The sequence below is a fragment of the Pseudopipra pipra genome, chromosome 25 (genome assembly GCF_036250125.1).
Source record: "Pseudopipra pipra isolate bDixPip1 chromosome 25, bDixPip1.hap1, whole genome shotgun sequence".
NCBI classification, from domain to species: domain Eukaryota; kingdom Metazoa; phylum Chordata; class Aves; order Passeriformes; family Pipridae; genus Pseudopipra; species Pseudopipra pipra.
Window position 1 is genome coordinate 2,227,409 of NC_087573.1, and position 17,217 is coordinate 2,244,625.

Below are 17,217 nucleotides of genomic sequence, written 5' to 3' on the forward strand. Positions count from 1 at the left end.
AGCTGGCTGGGTTTCAGGCCATCATGTGCCTTAGGTTACAAAAAAAAAAAAAAAGCCCATAACATAAAGGATGGTGAAATGCCTCCTGAGCTGCTTAATTTCGCCGAGTTTTCGAGATAATATGTATTTAAAAAATTAATTATGGCTTGTGCACGGCTTGATGTATTGCTGCTAGGAAGTTATGAGATTCAGTGATTTATCTAATTGGCTAAAACTTGCTTGGTATGCTCAGAGCTTGCAGGAAAGATGGCCTTCGGGCAGGGCTGATTGAGTTAAATCAATGCAATTTGGCCAAAAAAAAAAAAGATTTAAATCTGAGTAGGAAACCTAAATTAAAGCTGACAATTAAAATATTGTTTTGCAATTAGGTGCTGGGTTCTTTTTCCTGCGGGGGGGGGGGGGGGGGGGGGGGCTGCTCGTTTGTTGCAAATCATTAAAACATGTTGTCCTCCAAGTCATGTCCTACACTGACCCCAGTGCCCTGTACCTAGAAGCAGTTTGGACATTTCTGTTGAAAATGCTTATCTGAGCAAATATAAAGCTGTGTAAGAGTTTATTTTGATTATTTTTTTTAAGTTCTTATGTTCTCCAAGTTAGAAATGGAGAAGGGCGTGTTTCTTTTTTGCTGGTTTAGTTTCTATTCCTGTTTTCTAGCTGTCTTTGGAAATGGGAATTGAAGGCAGTGTGAAATTAGAGGCTTGTGTGTTCTTTCATTATTTACCCCATCAAAGTGTGCGTGATGGATCCAAGCCTGTAGTCACAATATTTGGGAATGACGAGAAACGAGGCTTTAGAATTAGCGAAGCGCATCTTCTCACCTCTCAGTGCTTTCATGAATTGGAAATTTTCCCTTCCTTTTCAAACAAGAGGCCAGGAAAATGGGGAAGATGGGAATGAGCCTTCCCCCTGTGCAGAGTGTTGCTGCCAGAACTCAGCTCATCTGTGGAGGTGCCAAGGCAGGGACCTGTAAATGTGATCCCAAAAGTGATCACGTGGAGTGGTGGCACGGGGATTTTTTTTGCTTTTTGCCTTATAAAATGTCCCTCTTTTGAACACCTGAGGTTAAGAAGTGTGTAAATGGATCAGGAGGAGCCGGGAGAAGGGGGTTTCCTTCCTGAATTGGTGTTGAGGGCAGCGAGGAGTTGGTCTGGGGATGTTCATCCCTCTCACAGTTCAGCTTTCCCTGCACAGGGATTCCAGGAGGTGCTAATCCATCTCCTGCCCTTCCTTGAGAGGGAGGTGTGGATGGACCAAACAGCTCAAAAACACACGTGACAATCCTGTAACAACCCTCTCCTGCATCCCCTCATTTCTTTGGGAGCACAGAGGGAGCTTCCCTTCTCCACCTGGAATGAGCCTCTCAGCTTTGGCCACAGCTTTGTCTCTCTGCTTTTAGGTGTCAGCTTTGAGGGCAGACTTTGAAATCATCTGCTCCTTTTAAAATGGCATTAAACTCACTTGACATCTCACAGAAGCCTTGGTTCCCAGCTGGACAGTGACGTGATTCCATAGGGAAACTCCTGGGAGCAGTGACCCCTCACCTCTAATTCCAGGGATGTGCTGGTTTCTCCACCCCAGCAGGAGGATGAGATGGTGCTAAAGACACCCTTAAATCCACAAGTGTGGTGCAGCCTCACCATCAAACATCACACAGAGGAATTTTGGTGTCCTCATCAAATTCTGACCTTAACTGGTGGGAACAGCGTGGAAATGGTGTTAACTCTGATTAAGGTTGTTTGATGTCTTTTCTCTTGTGTTGTGAAATGAAGCAGTAGCTGTGGGGGTGAGGTGAATGAATTGTAAGGTATCATCTGCTTCTCAGATGAGAAAACCGATATTTTTTAGTGGTTTTTAGAAACTTGTGGCATTTTTTTTTCCCGCTCCTGGCTCTGCACTGGAAATCGTGTTTAGAGGCTTCATTTAAAACCATTAATCCACAAACACCTACTTAAGCACTGTAAATGATTGCTAATGGAATGATGGGGCTTTGTTTAAAAAATTTAATAGTCTTTAAGTAACTAATCAAAAACTGTTTAAAGAATAGTTTGGTTAATAGATCATTGTTATGCAAAATTTTTGATTTGCTGTTGCTGAATGAACTTGGGGGGGGGGGGGTTTGTAAGAAGTGCACGGGGGGTGACAGGGCAAAGGGTCCTGGCATGGGTTGGGTTGGAAGGACCTTAAAGACCATCCAGTTCCACCCCCTGCCACAGGCAGGGACATCTTTCACTAGCCCAGGTTGCTCCAACCTGGCCTTGGACACTTCCAGGGATGGGGCAGCCACAGCTTCCCTGGGAAATGTGTTCCAGGATATTGAAGCCAATATTGGAACCAGGCTGGACACAGCCTTGAGCTACTTGGTCTGACCTTATTACTGAGCACCAGGGGATGGGCTGGGTGACCTCCTGAGCTCCCTCCCAAGCTGGATTATCCAATGATCCCGTGGTCTCCAGCACCTGGAGGTTGAGCTACAAACCTGGTCTTCTGCAGAAGGGAATTAACCCCCAGAGATGCCCAGACAGGGGGATTTTCCTCAACACCCGCCCTGACCTCGAGCCTTTGGCCGTCAGATGATGCCGAGAGCCCACGTTGTGCTTGGTTTTGTGACTGTCCCCTCTGCACTTGGAGAGGTCCCCACTATTAGAGGGCTCTTCTGGTGAGATTTGGAGAAGCCTCTCTCTTGGAGGAAGCTCTGAAATGCCTGCGTGTCATGCGGGAGGAATTCTCCTGACGAGATGACACGGGGTCAGCAGGGGAGGGAAGCGCTGCTTTGATACCTCTCTGTACCATGTGCTCACAAAGATTGGGGAGTTCTGTGAAGCTGGAAAGTGAGATCCTGTGGTCTCCATATGGAGCCTTTGATATCTCAAGCTCATCCCCTTGTCTGGATTGTCTCTCCCAATTCCTTTGTGCAAGTTGTGGCAAAGCAGAGATAATTAATTTATGCTGTGCAGTGTGTTCCATGTGAGATTTGGATGCTGCCTATCTGTGCCCAACCAAGGACTGTCAGAGTGTTTTTTGGTTTAATATATTAAATTGGAGTGTACACTTGCTGAGGAAAGAAAAGCCAGTGATTTATCTCTTAATTCTCCTTTTCTTTCTCCTCGTGTCCCACGAGAGCCTTATATTTAATTAGTTTGTAGAAAGCTTCAGTAAATAGCTCCATGGTTTGAGCGGCAGAAATTTAATACTGACATTTTTTTACACAGCCAGGGTTCATAAACCACTGCTGTCCTTGAGTAGTCTCTAGCAAAGGTTAAAATGCATCTCTTGCAGATCTTGCAGCACTGCCCAAAAAAGTGCTAAAAATATGACAAATGGATGAGGTAATTTACAGCAGGAGCGAGCACAGCCCAGAGGTGGCTGTGTGGTTATTGAGCTGTGCCTCAGCTGAGAGAAGAATCCTGATTAAGAACAACTTGCTGCCATCACACTCAGGCTGCTATAACGTCTGAAACTTTTCTTTTAAATCTCCCCAAAATGGCTGATAAATTTCAGATAAGTCCCTTTTCCCTCTCTGGGTTGAATGTCTGATGGTGTGTTTGACCTGATTGTGATTTTTTTTGCCTTAAATGCTGCATAGAAATCTCATTTGTGTGGTCCATCTCCTCGAGTGGAGGTCGGCAGTTTTTAATCCTGGCAAGTTCTTTGGAGTGGTCCAGCCCTTGAGTGTGTGAAGGATTGCAGAAGTAGCTGTGATGGGGTCAGCAGCTGTAATTTGGGGGCTGGGAAGGAAGTGTGGTGATTTTGGTGGCGATTTGAAACAAAAATTGCCGTTTCTCTCGACATTTGCAAGTTTTCTTGTGAACACTGAGCTTGTCTGGAAGGAAAATATTTATAGAACCGTCTTTAGATTTTTAGATCAATGAGTTGAAATCGCTGCCATTTGTTTTACTGCTGAACCTGTGCACCTGGGGGTTGTCAGTGCTGTGGATTTTACACATAAATGTTGATTTCTCTCCTGTGTTCATCTTCTGTTCAGGTCACCAGGTTGGTCACTGCACACCCTGACTCCAACCCTTGCTCCACACGTGTGGGGATCCCCAGGCTCAGGGCTGAGCTTTGTCAGCCCCCATTTAATACACCCTGTAAATAGACTTTTCAGCCCAGTGTGGTTGAGTGAAACAGTCCTGAACTTTGATATTTTGACTTTGCACGTGTTGGATTTAACGTTTCACGTTTCAAATGAAAAACTACCTTTTAAGGGGTTTTTGCAGTTAATCACAGCTCTGTGCGTGTAAGTGATTCCATTTGTTTGCAACAATGACTTGCTCCAAGCTCTGGCTGTGGAATTGCTGGGGAATCATCTGGTTTTCTGCAGTTCCTGATAGTGTTAATCCCTTGAGTTTTGGAGCTGGATTGAGCCAATGGAGCAGCCAGTGCCAGGAAGGGGGGGAAGGGGCTGTTGGGAGACGGGTTTGATGTTCCAGCAATAGTTTGTATTTTTTGTGTCCTGTGCACAATTCCTACTAATGGATTATTAACGAGGATGGGAGGAGGTGAAAGAATGCAGTGTCTTCCTTCTTTCCTCCTCTCTGGCTCCAAAATCCCTCTTTTGCAGACTCCTTTGTCAGGTATTGGAAGGCTGGAGACCAAAGCTGACCAAAGCACTCTGTCCACTCAAGTGTTGCACTTTCCTCCAAAAGCAGGAGGAATTGCCAGTGTAACTCCAGTAGGATTCCATAAAAAGTTTACAAGTAATAGCCAGTTTTCCCTAACTCCCAACCAAGGGAGCCCCACGACATTTTTCCTCGGCTCCAAATGATTTCCTTTCGTGGTGAGGTTACACATCAGTATCTTTTCCTTTTTTTCCTCTTAGTTAAAAGGCTTGACTTCTCTTTTTATTCTTTTCCTTTTTAATCCTTACTAATTTTTGCCCATTTTGGGAATTCACTTGGAAGGATCTGCTTGCCTGGTCAACTCTTTGAGCTGTCGTTACGAAGAGCGAAAAATCTGAACCTTTGTTGAGATGGAAAGTCTGTTTAAACACATGTTCCCTCAAATAGCTTTTGCTGTGCCATGCACAGTTGATATTCATTACTTGTGACTTTATTTAGTTCATTTCTGTACGACTTTCACAGATTTCATGCCTCCTTCTCTGAGAATTCCTACGACATGATGGGACTCCTGCTCTTGGAATGTTGTCAGTGTTTTGTAGGCGATGGAAGCGAACGCAGAGTTATGGTTTGATTTGCTGGGGGTTGAAAAAGTGCAGGGGAAAATGGGAGAAAGGGTCTTGACTTGGCAGTAATTCCATCCTTAGAGATCATTCTTCATTTCTACCTTCTCTTTTCTCCTTTCCTTTCAAAATAGCAATGTTACAGAAGACAAAAAAGGACCTTTTTGTGGAATCCTTTAAGTAATGGGTCAGTGAAACTCTTGATGTCTTTAAAATCAGAAACCATGTGGATGTAGAGTAACTGTGTCAAGGAAGCTCAGCTGGTATTTTTTTTCCAGGCAGATGCTGCAAATGGATTTGAACCATTTAAAATGTTACTTTTTCTTTTTTTTTTTCTTTTTTTTTTTTTTTTTTGCCACTGAAGTAACTGTTTATTGTTGTGAAACTCCAAATCTTCCAACCCTGTCGTTTTGCTTTGAATTGACGCAGGGAAAGTTAATCACAGCTTGGCAAATAAAGTGTAAATGTGGATGTGAGTGTAAATCTCAGCTGGTACACCCAGCACAGCCCTGAGGTTTAATCCAGTGTGCACACTTAGCACAGTGAATCTTTGGCATAAACCACAGCAGCAAATTTTAAAACATTCCAGGGTTCCCCCCCCTCTAATTAGCACTTTTTCTCCAATATTTTCCCTCAAGGTGTTGCTAAACGTGCTGCAAAAATTCTTAGGTCTTAAGTGTTTCCAGACCTTTTTCTTCATGTATATTTGTGTGAAATGGGCTGAATTAGGCTGGGGGATCTGTCTTAGCCCGTGGCACATAAGCAGCTCCTGCCTTTTTGACTCTGGAGAAGGAGCCAAATAACCAGATTAACTCTAAACCAAGCGTGGATTTTAATCTCCAGCCCTGAAGTGCTGCAGCACAGGGTGAGTTTGATCAGTCCCAGTAGTTCTGACGTTGATTTTTTTTGTTTTGTTTTATTTTTTTTAATCACAGGACTTTCCAGGAAGAGCCTCTTGGCTTCTTCTTCTTTCGAGCAGGGCAGGATTTTGGGTTTGTTTTTGTAGGGCTGCCATTGGATGACGGTTTTTCCTGCGGAGAGGAGACTGTGGAGCTGTGCAATTTATAGATGGGGAGTGCTTGCAAATTGAATCTGGCTTAAAATAACGACAGTTGTTGCCTGGGAATTAGTCCCTGAGCGGGTTTTTGGCCAGCAGTGCAGTCCCACTCGGATGGTCTGCGGGGAAGGGGCTCTGTGGCTGCCAAAGCTGTGGAATTCCTCGCTCTGAACAAGTGGATGGATTGTTTTCCACCCCAAGATCCCGATTCTCAGTCAATCCCAACAGTTCCATGCCCCTGGTGGGTCTCACAAGGCAAACTGTACAGGGTAATGAGAGTGTTTTTCTTGCTTGTAGCTTTTGTTTGCTGCCTGAGAAGGGCCAGGATGATTAGCAGCACAAACTAGAGCTTATTCTCTGAATGGGTTTGTTTAGAAAGGTATTTTTCCTCTTTTCTTTGGGTTTTAGCCTCTGCTTGACCTGCCCATGGCACGAGGGAAAACCAAAACGCTGCGTTTTGTAGAATCCCAAAATGGTTTGGGCTGGAAGGGACCTTAAAGATCATCTCATCCCACCCCCTGCCACAGGCAGGGACACCTTCCATTAGCCCAGGTTGCTCCAAGTTTATCCAACCTGGCTTTGGACACTTCCAGGGATGTTTTAATCCGTCCAGTTTTGTTCTGAGTGTGCCTGGGTATTGCAAGAATAAAATCTGATCCTGTCTGGTGCTGCTGGAGGAGGCTCAGTGGGGAGAAATGGAGGGCAAACCCACTTTGGGGTGATCAGTCCTTCCCAGCAGCAGCTCTTTGTTGCTGTAGGGATCTGAATGAAACGAGGAGGAATTGTCATTTCCCTGTGTTAACCTCATATTTAGGCATTCATTGATCCCCTCCTTCCCCTTCTCAGCAGGGAGCAAGTGATCCATGCAGGGCAGGAGGAAACTAAATTGGTGGACAATTTTAAGGAGCTTTCTGGGCCGTGACATGTTGTGTATCATTAAGCCTTTATTTGGGAATATTTAAGATGCCTGTTGGATGAGGTTTAAATGCAGTGGGATGAATTACTCTGCTATTACTCTGGAATTACTCTGAATTACTTTGAGGATGCTCCTACTCATTAGCACTTGGTTTGTGAATTTAGGTGTTAGAGGAAATTCCACAAAATCCTTTTCTTTATGCAGGTTAACACTGAGCAGGATTCTTGCTGTTCTGTTGCTGTCAATCTGGTGCACATCTTATGTGATGTTCCTGCTTTTAGGAAAAAAATAGCTATTCCCACGTTTCATTAGAACTGTTTGTTGTTCAAACATGAAGAAGTTTTAGAAACTTCCACTCAGATACCAGATGTAGTTACTCAATCTGGGCCGTGCTGTGGCAGCCACAGACAGATGGTGGCTGTTGTGGGCTCTCTGGAATATGACAATTCTCCTTCTTCCACCCCAGTTCCTCTGGGGGGGGCCTGTCTGAAGTGTTTTACTGGGAAATCACAGCTATGACGAGTTGACTTCTCCTGAGGGTATTGATGGCACTGTGAATAACCATCCAGGCAGTTTTGATCCGTGAACAGACGTGAAGTTTGCTGGAAAGCTGATGCTCTTCCACCTTCTGGGAAGCCCAGAGCTGTAACAAATGCCTTTAAAAGCAGAATCTGTGCTGCACATCCGAAGGCAAGACAGAGGGAATCAGAGGTTTTATTTGGGTTTACCAAGATGTTGACACGTCTGCCCTCTGAAAGGGCTGCTTTCCTGAGGAGCACTTGGCAAATCCTCTGTCTAAGCTCTATTTATTTATTTATTTATTCATTGATTCATTTATTTATTTATTTTGGTCGTGGGTTGTTGTAAATTCAGACCCATGGCCCATCAAACAGGTCTATTGCAGGTGTGTTTTGCAGAGCCCTGTGTCTGATGAACACAAAATGCTTTGAAAGCTCCGGGACAGGAGACACATCAATAAGAAGCCGCCGTTATTGCTGTTAAAAACTCATCTCCATTTTTTTGGTTAATCTGTGCAGTAGGTGAATTAATGAGTGACAATGACAAACCAGAGTGTGGAGGTGCAGAGCTCTGGGCAGGTTTCTCCCCAGCATTTGATAACCAGTTCCTCAGAAATTTTAATAAACGACGATCCCTGTGAAGTGGTTTTGGAAAGGAGCCCGCCTTTGCTCGGTCTCTTTAATGAACATAACCCTTCCTACTAACTCTTCTGTGTTCTCTCCCATCTGGTGAAGAAGGAAGAGGCTTCATCCCGTTCACCCTTGAAAAAATAAGCAGTAAACCACCAAGTGTTTGTGCTGCCTGTGCCCGTCTGTGCCCCAGCTCGACGGGGCGGCTCCACAAAGATGCTGAAAAACGAACAAAAGCCTTTGCCAGTAAACGACTTAAAACTGTGCAGCTGGAAAAGGGAGGGGGAAAGGCTTTCTGAGCCCTATGGAGGGAGGAACAAATGCAGCACTACAAAGGTCACAGGATACAGTAAATGATGTTTGGATGGAAACTGAGCTTGCAATGAATGAAATTGCGCTCTTGTGTTTTCCCCCTGGAGCCGAATGTCTAAAAACTCTGGATACTTGTTGTTCTGTTTCTTTTTTTTTTTTTTTTTTTTTCTTCCCCCTTTTCTTTTTTTTGGGCTCTTAGGAGCTTCCGTGAGTTGTGCTACAGAAATGAAAATGAAAAAAAAAAAAACAAAACATGGAAAAATGGAGGATGGACAGCACACACACGCACTGGTAGAGGCTTGGATAGACTGATCCTGTCAGGTTAATCAGGGCTGTGACATTATTAGTTTCTGGTTACTCCACTGAAACTATTTGCAAGTCAAAGTTTTGTCTGTGCTAAGCTGTGTAAGGTTTTTTGGCAGGGAGTTTGTGTTTCCGAAAAAGCCAGCTCTGCTCACCAGGGTTGTTGGATAAGCTCAGAACTCGGGCTGAGCATCCCTTGGGGCTGACTTTTGGACCCCTTGAGTGTTGATTTTATTTCCTGGGTGGTGCAAAGGCTTGTTCCTGATTGCTGAGTTGCCTTTTCTCCCTCCCTGTGCTCTTATCCCATCCAGCTTGCCTGTATTTTCTCTGAGGTTGGTTTGATCTTTTATCAATCCATATGCTGGTGTTACCTTCCATTATATGATTAATTCCTGCCTGTAATGCTAAATTGCTTTACCCAAAACTGTGACAGAAATCCTTTTATTTAGGCCACTTGTCCAAGGCCAAATGCATTTATAAGCATTTTCTTCATACTTAAGGAATTAATCTTTACTTAGGCTTTAAATCAAATTATTCTCCCCATCACGGCGAGTCTGACAGGAGAGAGCTGGGAAGAGTTTCATTAATTTCCACCTTTCAGTCTTTGTCCCCAGAAATCTTGGCTAAAAGTTCTCCCCCCCTAAATGTGCCCTTGGAAATCCAGGTAGTAGTTTGGTTTCAGATTTAAATCAAGGGGGAAAAAAAATTCTGGCAGTGGCCTCTCTGGAAAATCCCTCCACGTGGAGTCTTCTTTTATAAAGCAGCGGCAGCTTTTGGCAGCAAAGTGAGTGTTTTGGTTTGGTTTTGTTTTGGGTTTTTGCCTCCTTTTGTTCTGAAGCTTCAGGTTATTTTGTGGTAAACATCCTCTGAGGGTTGGTCAGTTCTTGCTGTGATTTATGCATTTTTGCTTGACTGTTGCTGATGCGTTTCTAGCTGGAGATTAAGGAGTGTGGAGCGGGCAGGAGTTATTACAGTAGGGGTATGACAGTGCTACAGCCTTCACAGGATCAGGTTGGAGAAGATTCCTCCAGGATCTCCCAGTCCACCCTGTGCCCCATCCCCACCTTGTCCCCCAGCCCAGAGCACTGAGTGACACATCCAGTCCTTCCTTGGACACCTCCAGGGGTGGGGACTCCAAACCTCCCTGGGCAGCCCCTTCCAATTCCTGACCACCCTTTCCATGGGGAAATTCCTCCTGATGTCCAACCTGACCCTCCCCTGGCACAGCCTGAGGCCGTTCCCTCTCCTCCTGTCCCTTGTTCCCTGGCAGCAGAGCCCAATTTCCCCCAGGTTCCCCCCTCCTGTCAGGGGGTTGCAGAGCCAGAAGGTTCCCCCTGAGCCTCCTTTTCTCCAGGCTGAGCCCCCCCAGCTCCCTCAGCTGCTCCTGCTGCTCCAGCCCCTTCCCTGGACACACTCCAGCCCCTCCGTGTCCTTCCTGAACTGAGTGACCAGAGCTGGACCCAGCAGCCAAGGCTCCATCAGTATTTTGGGAAGGAACTTCCAGTCAAACACCTACAGAGGGACGAGGCTGGAGGTTGGTTTTGTGCTGCTGGAGGTTCCTCCAGAAAGCAGCATCTGCAGGTTGTGAATTCCATAAGAAATCCTTGCTGGGAGCTGAGGGAGCAGCTATAATTTTGCCCGAGCTCTGTTGCCTTTTCCAGCTCCCTCACATGGTTCCAGTGGTTTTATGATCAGGCTCCATGCAAATAGTGCCCCACCCTCTCCAAACCCAGAGCAGCTCCACCAGCTGCTATGGTTGGGATGAAAGTGCTGCTAATTTGCTGTTACCTTTAATTTGGGGATTCTGGATCCTGTGGAAGGCTTGCTGTGGTCCTTGCTGTGAGAAGCTATTTCTGTGTTGACTATTTAAACACATTTATCAGTTCTAAAACATCAATGCCTCTCCTTTCAAGGAGGAGGTTGCTTTGAGGTCCTGCCTGGAGAGGTGCAATGAGAGGATGAGAACTGTGTGTATCTGTAGGAAAGAGTGAGTTGATTTTTATTTTATTTTATTTTATATTTTATTTTTTATTTTTTATTTTATATTTTATTATATTTTATATTTATTTTATTTTATATTTTATTTTATATTTTATTTTATATTTTATTTTATATTTTATTTTATATTTTATTTTATATTTTATTTTATATTTTATTTTATATTTTATTTTATATTTTATTTTATATTTTATTTTATATTTTATTTTATATTTTATTTTATATTTTATTTTATATTTTATTTTACATTTTATTTTATATTTTATTTTACTTTATATTTTACTTTATTTTATATTTTACTTTATTTTATACTTTATTTTATTTTAATTTTCTGAAAGCCACCAGCATTCAGCCAGCCCTGCCTGGGCTGTGTGTTGTGGGAAGGCAGCACTAGGTTTGCAGGATTACTCTGAATATTTGACAGTGATGGGAAGAATAAATTCAACTCCCTGCACTAAGGGCTCTGTGATGGACCAGGAAAACAGGTTCATTTTCCTTCCCCACCTCCTTTTTTTTTATTGCTTCTTGTCGTGTGCCTCTCTTAAAGCTGATTTTATTAACAAAGCAAAGATCCCCCTGAAGCCTCACTCCTCGTGGTTCTGGCTTATGGCAATAACACCAAAATCTGTTGACCATTAACTTTTTTAGAGTACATTTCCCTTATTGTTCATTTTATCAGATAGGAGGAAAGCACTTTTACTGTTATTTTTTTTTTTAATTCAGTGTGTGAAGTATTTATGTCCTCGGGAGAGGTGAGTTTGGTTTTGAGCAGCCCAAACACAATGTTCTTTTCAGAACACTAACGAGCTCTTCAGCTGCATCACAGATCTCTGGAAGTTTATATTTTATTACTACATCACTTTCTAAAGTCTTCTTTCACTTAACAACTTGTCTGCACTTAGGTTTCGCTCTCCCTTGCCTCTCAGTGTTAGTGAGGGGGTTCAGGCACTATATATAATATTTAAAATTGAGAACTCCTGCATCTTTGATGCTTAAACAAGAAACCCAAAAGCCAGGGTTGTGTTTTGGAGAATTCTCTTGATTCTGAAACTTCCCGTGGCATATTTTAAGCATTATAAGTGTTATTCCTCAGCTACTTTGAAGCTAAATAAATCAAATTATTGGTGGGTATAACTGCATGTGTCTTTATAACATGCGTAAAATAGCAATTTGCTTTCTTTTCCCTTTAAAATTCCATCCATTTTCCTTTCAAAATAGCATTACATGGTTTATGATCCCTGAAAGACCATCCACTGAAATCAGCCTTTGTGCCAGAGCTTTGTGAGAGCTGGTTTTCCCCTGGGTGAGGAGAGGGATCCTCCTGCCCTTAATTCAGGTCTCTTTTTGGGAGTCTGTGTCCTTTGGGTCCCTGAATTGGGGCTTTCAGCAGGTCTTGCTCAGCCCTTTGTGCTCCAAAAGTGGCCTGAAAGTCGGTGAAAAGATGAACTGGGAGTGAATTACTCGAGGTGACCTAAATCAAGGTCTCTGGTGAGATCCGTGGGATTCAGTTACAGATCCTGAAATGCGTTTAGGGAGCGCTGAACTTCTTTAAGTCTCTTTTTTTTTGGTCTGGCAGTGCAGCCTGTGTGGCTGGACAGGATGTGTGTCTTCTTTTTAAGAAAAGTTACTCAGGCAGAGGAGATAATTGCAGAGTGCTTTAACTTTTTGATTTTATTTTTTTTTTGTTGTTCCTTTTTGGTTTCTGGGAGGCGACGAGATGACAAATCCCAGCAGGATTTTGGCTGAGATGTCTTGTCCAGTCAGGAGATGCTCACTGGCCCAAGTGGAAACAGGGAGAGGGGAGGATGATGTAGCTCATCCCTCAAATAAAACTTGTAGTTTCCTGCAAAAAAAAAAACAGTCAAAAAAAATTCCATGAATGAATTCCTACAGTCTTGAACTGGATTGTCAGGAAGCTGGAATGTGTCTTTAGGTATCCCTTCATTTCATTCCTCTCTCCCTTCACTTTTCTCCCTCCCTGCTTTCTTCTGTTTTGAGGAGTAAGTAGAAAATAAACACTCCCCTGAAGTTTCCCAACACAAACAAACAGGTTTGCTATTTTTAAGCACCAGTTTTTTACGATTCTCCCAAAGTTCTTTTTTTTTTTTGCTCCGCTGGGATTGACTTTGAATGACTGTTTTCTTTTAAGATTTATTTTTAGGAGCGAAAGGCTTCTGTGAACTTTAGTGCTGGCAAAGATACTGGTTTGCCAGCCCTGGACATCCCATTTCTGTTTTAAAATTTTAAAAATCTTTTAAGCTGCCAAGAAGAGAGACCAGGTGAGAAATGTGGCAGGGGCTCATTTTGCCACCTCCTGCACTGGGGTGGTGTTGCCACTTTTCCTCCATCTGTGAGAAGTCCTCAGTGTTGGAGCCAACCTTCACTGCTCCCACTGAGGTGGATCTTCAGAGCTTTGGGAAGGTTTTCAGTTTAAAGGGGAGGAAGTTTGTGAATGGTAAATATAATTTTTTTGGTGGCATAACAAGCACAGCAAACTCTGTGTGGGTTGATTCCCTGTCCATTAATTGTGTAGGACATGCTCTGGCTCCTTGGAGTGCACTCCTTCCTTCCCAGGGGATGGATTTTTGGGGTGTCTGTGGGGATGAGGGGGTTGTGCCAGAGCAAACAGAAGAGCCCCTGTGCTGCAGAGACCTTTCCCTTGGTTTTAGTGCCTGGTGCTGGGAATTTTCTCCTGCTTTCTGACCTGTTTATTCTGTCCAGCAAGAGGAGGTTCTGCTGTCAAAAAGAAGAGGCACTTTCTCAATGCTCCCAAATGCTGTTAATCCACATGATGGTGTTAATGCCTTTTTTTTTTTTCCTGTGTCATCTGGGACTGGAGCAGACAAGGAAAATGCTACAAAGCCATGGGATGTGTCCGAGGAAGGGGAAGAGTTTGTCAGGAGCAAAGAAAAATCTGCTTTGCCTTGTCAGTAATTAGGGAGGACTTAAAATTGTAGCAAGTGCCTGGTTCCTTGGGGATTTCATTTTCCATGTGCTGTAGCTTGGTTTGAGGTCAGACTGTTCATCCCAGCGTGTTTTACACATTGGGAGTTCTCTGCTGGTGGTGACAGTGGGTATGGCTGTTATTCCTGATGGCAAATTGGTTAATAATGTGGTTACTCTAAATAAACTAATAGTGCAGGCTCTGTGTCTTTCATTGCTTGAGTTAATATTTTTACAGACCTACCATTAACTTTCTGGTGTGGAGGTTTTTTTGGGGGGTTAATTTTAGTTCTTTTGCTCAGCCAGAGGCAGCTGTGGCTCCACAGATGCAGCTTTTTTGTGCATCACTTCTGTAACCATCTCCTCAAGCCTTTGGAGAGTTGTAACAGCAAGTGGTGGTTCTTCCCTAGAAAGGCTTAAAAATGCCATTTAATGCTACAGGCTCATGGCTTGAACTCACCAAGCAACTTGTTAATGGCTTAATTGCTGTCATTTTGATTTGGGTAGAGGCTGATTTCAGTTCTCCCCTGTTGGCAGGGTTGTTCTAGATGAAGTGAGAAGTCCAGTGAATGCAGCAAGTGGAAGAGAACTGGGCATCAGTGAATTAATTTTTGGGGCTGTTTTTTTTCTTTGCTTGCTAAAGGCTTCCTTGCTTTTATTTTAAGATCTTGTTCATATGTAGCAAGCTGCAAATTGGGAATAAGCAAAATGCAGTTTAATGAGCGAGAAGCCAGCGTGGATGACTCAACCTTCATCTTTTTTAGGTCCTGATTCAAATCCATCCCCTGTTTGTAGCAATGGAAAATGTCACCAAATGTTCCCAGTGTTGGGAGAGCTGGGAGTGACTCCTGTCTGGGTGCTGGAGTGCTCCAGGCTGCCAAAGGTGGTGGGCTCGGGCTCCTCTGGCAGAGAGAAGCAGGAGCCTGGATGGAGAGTGGGAGGATGAATCACTTTTCTGCTCCTTTGGACCCAGCTTGGGGCTGGGAGGAGCTTTTTTGGCCCTGCACAGCTGCAGAGAGAAGAAGAAATTCTGCCTTGGGTTTGCAGCTGTCTTATGAGGCTCTGATGGGGCTCCTGGGGCTTAAGTAACGTGGTTTTTTTTTTTAAAGGCTGATATTTCTGTGACAATTACAAATCAAAACAATTGATGTTTATAGACAGCCTGAGTACATGGGTTTATTTTGTGAATGGGGTGTCATTCATAAAGAATGAAGAGGCTGGGCTGAGATGTGTGCAGCATCCCTGGGCAATGGCATTCACTCCCAGGCTGTGTCTGCTGGTTTGGATATATTTGGACTTCCTTACAAATGATGGAGTTTAAACTGATGTTGTCTTGTTCTTGGAAAGCAGAGTGGCTGCTGATTTCCACTTCTGTGACTGCCTTGCCTTATGGTTTTCTGTGATTCACTTAATACCTGTTATCTTTATTAGTAAAGGAGTGATGCTGCATCAGGGAGCACAGTGGGATTTTAGTAATTTAGTGGAAAATTACTGGATTGCTGGTTTAGTGCAGGGATGCTTGGAGCAGTGCAACTGGGGTATATTTACTGGGTGAGGACAGTTCACTGTGCAGTCTCTGTTCTGTAATTCTCTCTGCCTCTGTCTGTTAATTGATGCTCCTTAAAACCTTATCCAGCTTGGAAATGGAGGTGGCCTGGAGGTAGCAGGAGCTGGCACTCCAGTGGCACTCAGTGCTCTGATCTAGGTGACAACGTGGTGATGGACTCGATCTCAGAGGTCTTTTCCAACCTCAGTGACTCTGTGATCCTGTGAAGATGTTTTCTCAGGGATATGCTTGTTGTCATGTGCAGCATTCCAGACCCACACTGGTCCCTAAACTCTTAACAAGTTATTTCCTCTATTATTGCTTTTATCCTCTCTGCAGTGCTCAGCGAGTGGGCAGAGTTTTCAATCCAGCAACCTCAAGCCTGCCTCAGCTCTGAACTTCCCAGCCAGAGCTGACATCCAAGGAGAAACTTGCTTGTTTTAGCCTTTAAATAGCTCTCTGGAGGGAGGTGGACAGGACAATGTGGCCGTGGGGGCTCGGCAGGGCTATTCTTAGCCCACAATAGCCGGAATGAAAAGCAGTGGCTGCTGCATCACGTTTGGGCCATTGTGTGCCAGAGATGTTTTTAATTCGGAGAGCCAGAGGTCTTTCAGGGAGCTCCTTTCCTTCCACTGCTCGTTGGAGACCCCTTTTCTGTTTTCCTTTGCTGGGGAGAGTGGAGGTTTTCGAGGGGAAATGGCTCCTGAGAGGGGACCCAAAGGTGTCACCCCAGGCACAGCCTTGGCATCCGCCGGTGACGCAATTTTCGAAAGAGGGAACTGAAACCTCTTGAGGAAAGAATTCTCTGTCCATTCTATTTCGAGTACATTGTGAAATCAAGGAAAGCACAAGCTAATATTAAATTGAAATGCAGAGAGCTGTTTATGGTGGAGCAAGAATCGATGTTCAGGGTGGAGTGTGTGGAGATGGGGAGGGTGCATCCATCGGGCAGTTCGCAGTGGAACTCCCCTCCTGGGGGAGGATCACCCGAAATCCTCCCTGCAAAGCACAGGTGGGAGAAGTCATTTCTCTCACAACTTCATTTTTAAGGGCAGGGCTTTCTGTTGTAAGGAAGCTGCCACATGCTTCTGCTTCCAGTGGCTGCCACAGGGGAAGCAGCTGCTGTCACCAGGCACTTGGACTTCTTCCTCTGCAGGCTCTCGAGTCTGAGGAGGATAATTTGCATTGCTGAGTGGTGCTGCTGATGCAAGCTGCAAATGTGGAACCGTTTGTTTGAGTCCACTCCTTCCCTCCATCACCTACAAGGGTGCCCAGGGTGTTGCTCAGTGTCACCGTGGCTAAAAATGAAGTTTTTCAGGCTGGGCTGAGGTGGAAAGCTGGAGTGGATCAGGCTCGTCTACAGATTGATTGGCTTGACTTCCTTCCCATGCAGTGGTTTCTTAGCTACACTTTAGGAGATTAAAAGCTGGACATCCTGTTCTTGAGGAGGTTTTGCCCTGCTGACTTGCTGTCTAGGTTACTTGTAAGTAGGAATGCTGCAGAGATGGATGCCTTATGCTTATCTCATTAGTGTGATGGGATTCCCAGTCCAACACAGAGCAAACTTCCAGCCACGCTGGGGGACAGCCAAGTGTAACATCAGCAGTGGTGCTCTTAAATGCAGGGGGTTTTCTTACAGCTCTTTTTCAGTCTGCCCTGTCTGCAGTAGCGTGTATAATTCAGGACTTTAAAGCTTGCAGGCTGACTTGTCTTGCTGCAGAGCATCTGTACTTGCTGTGTAATCTGTGTTCTTCAGGCAAATAATAAACTGTGTCCAGGGTTTGGTTTTTGGTGTTTTTTTTGGTTTTTTTTTTT

The 17,217-nt window shown here is 44.3% G+C and overlaps 1 protein-coding gene across 5 annotated transcripts in view; it reads left to right on the forward strand.

Annotated features, from left to right (window-relative positions):
• The window catches only part of SRGAP2 (SLIT-ROBO Rho GTPase activating protein 2), a 106,789-nt gene that overhangs the window by 2,610 nt on the left and 86,962 nt on the right, over positions 1 to 17,217 (forward strand). The window lies entirely within an intron of this gene.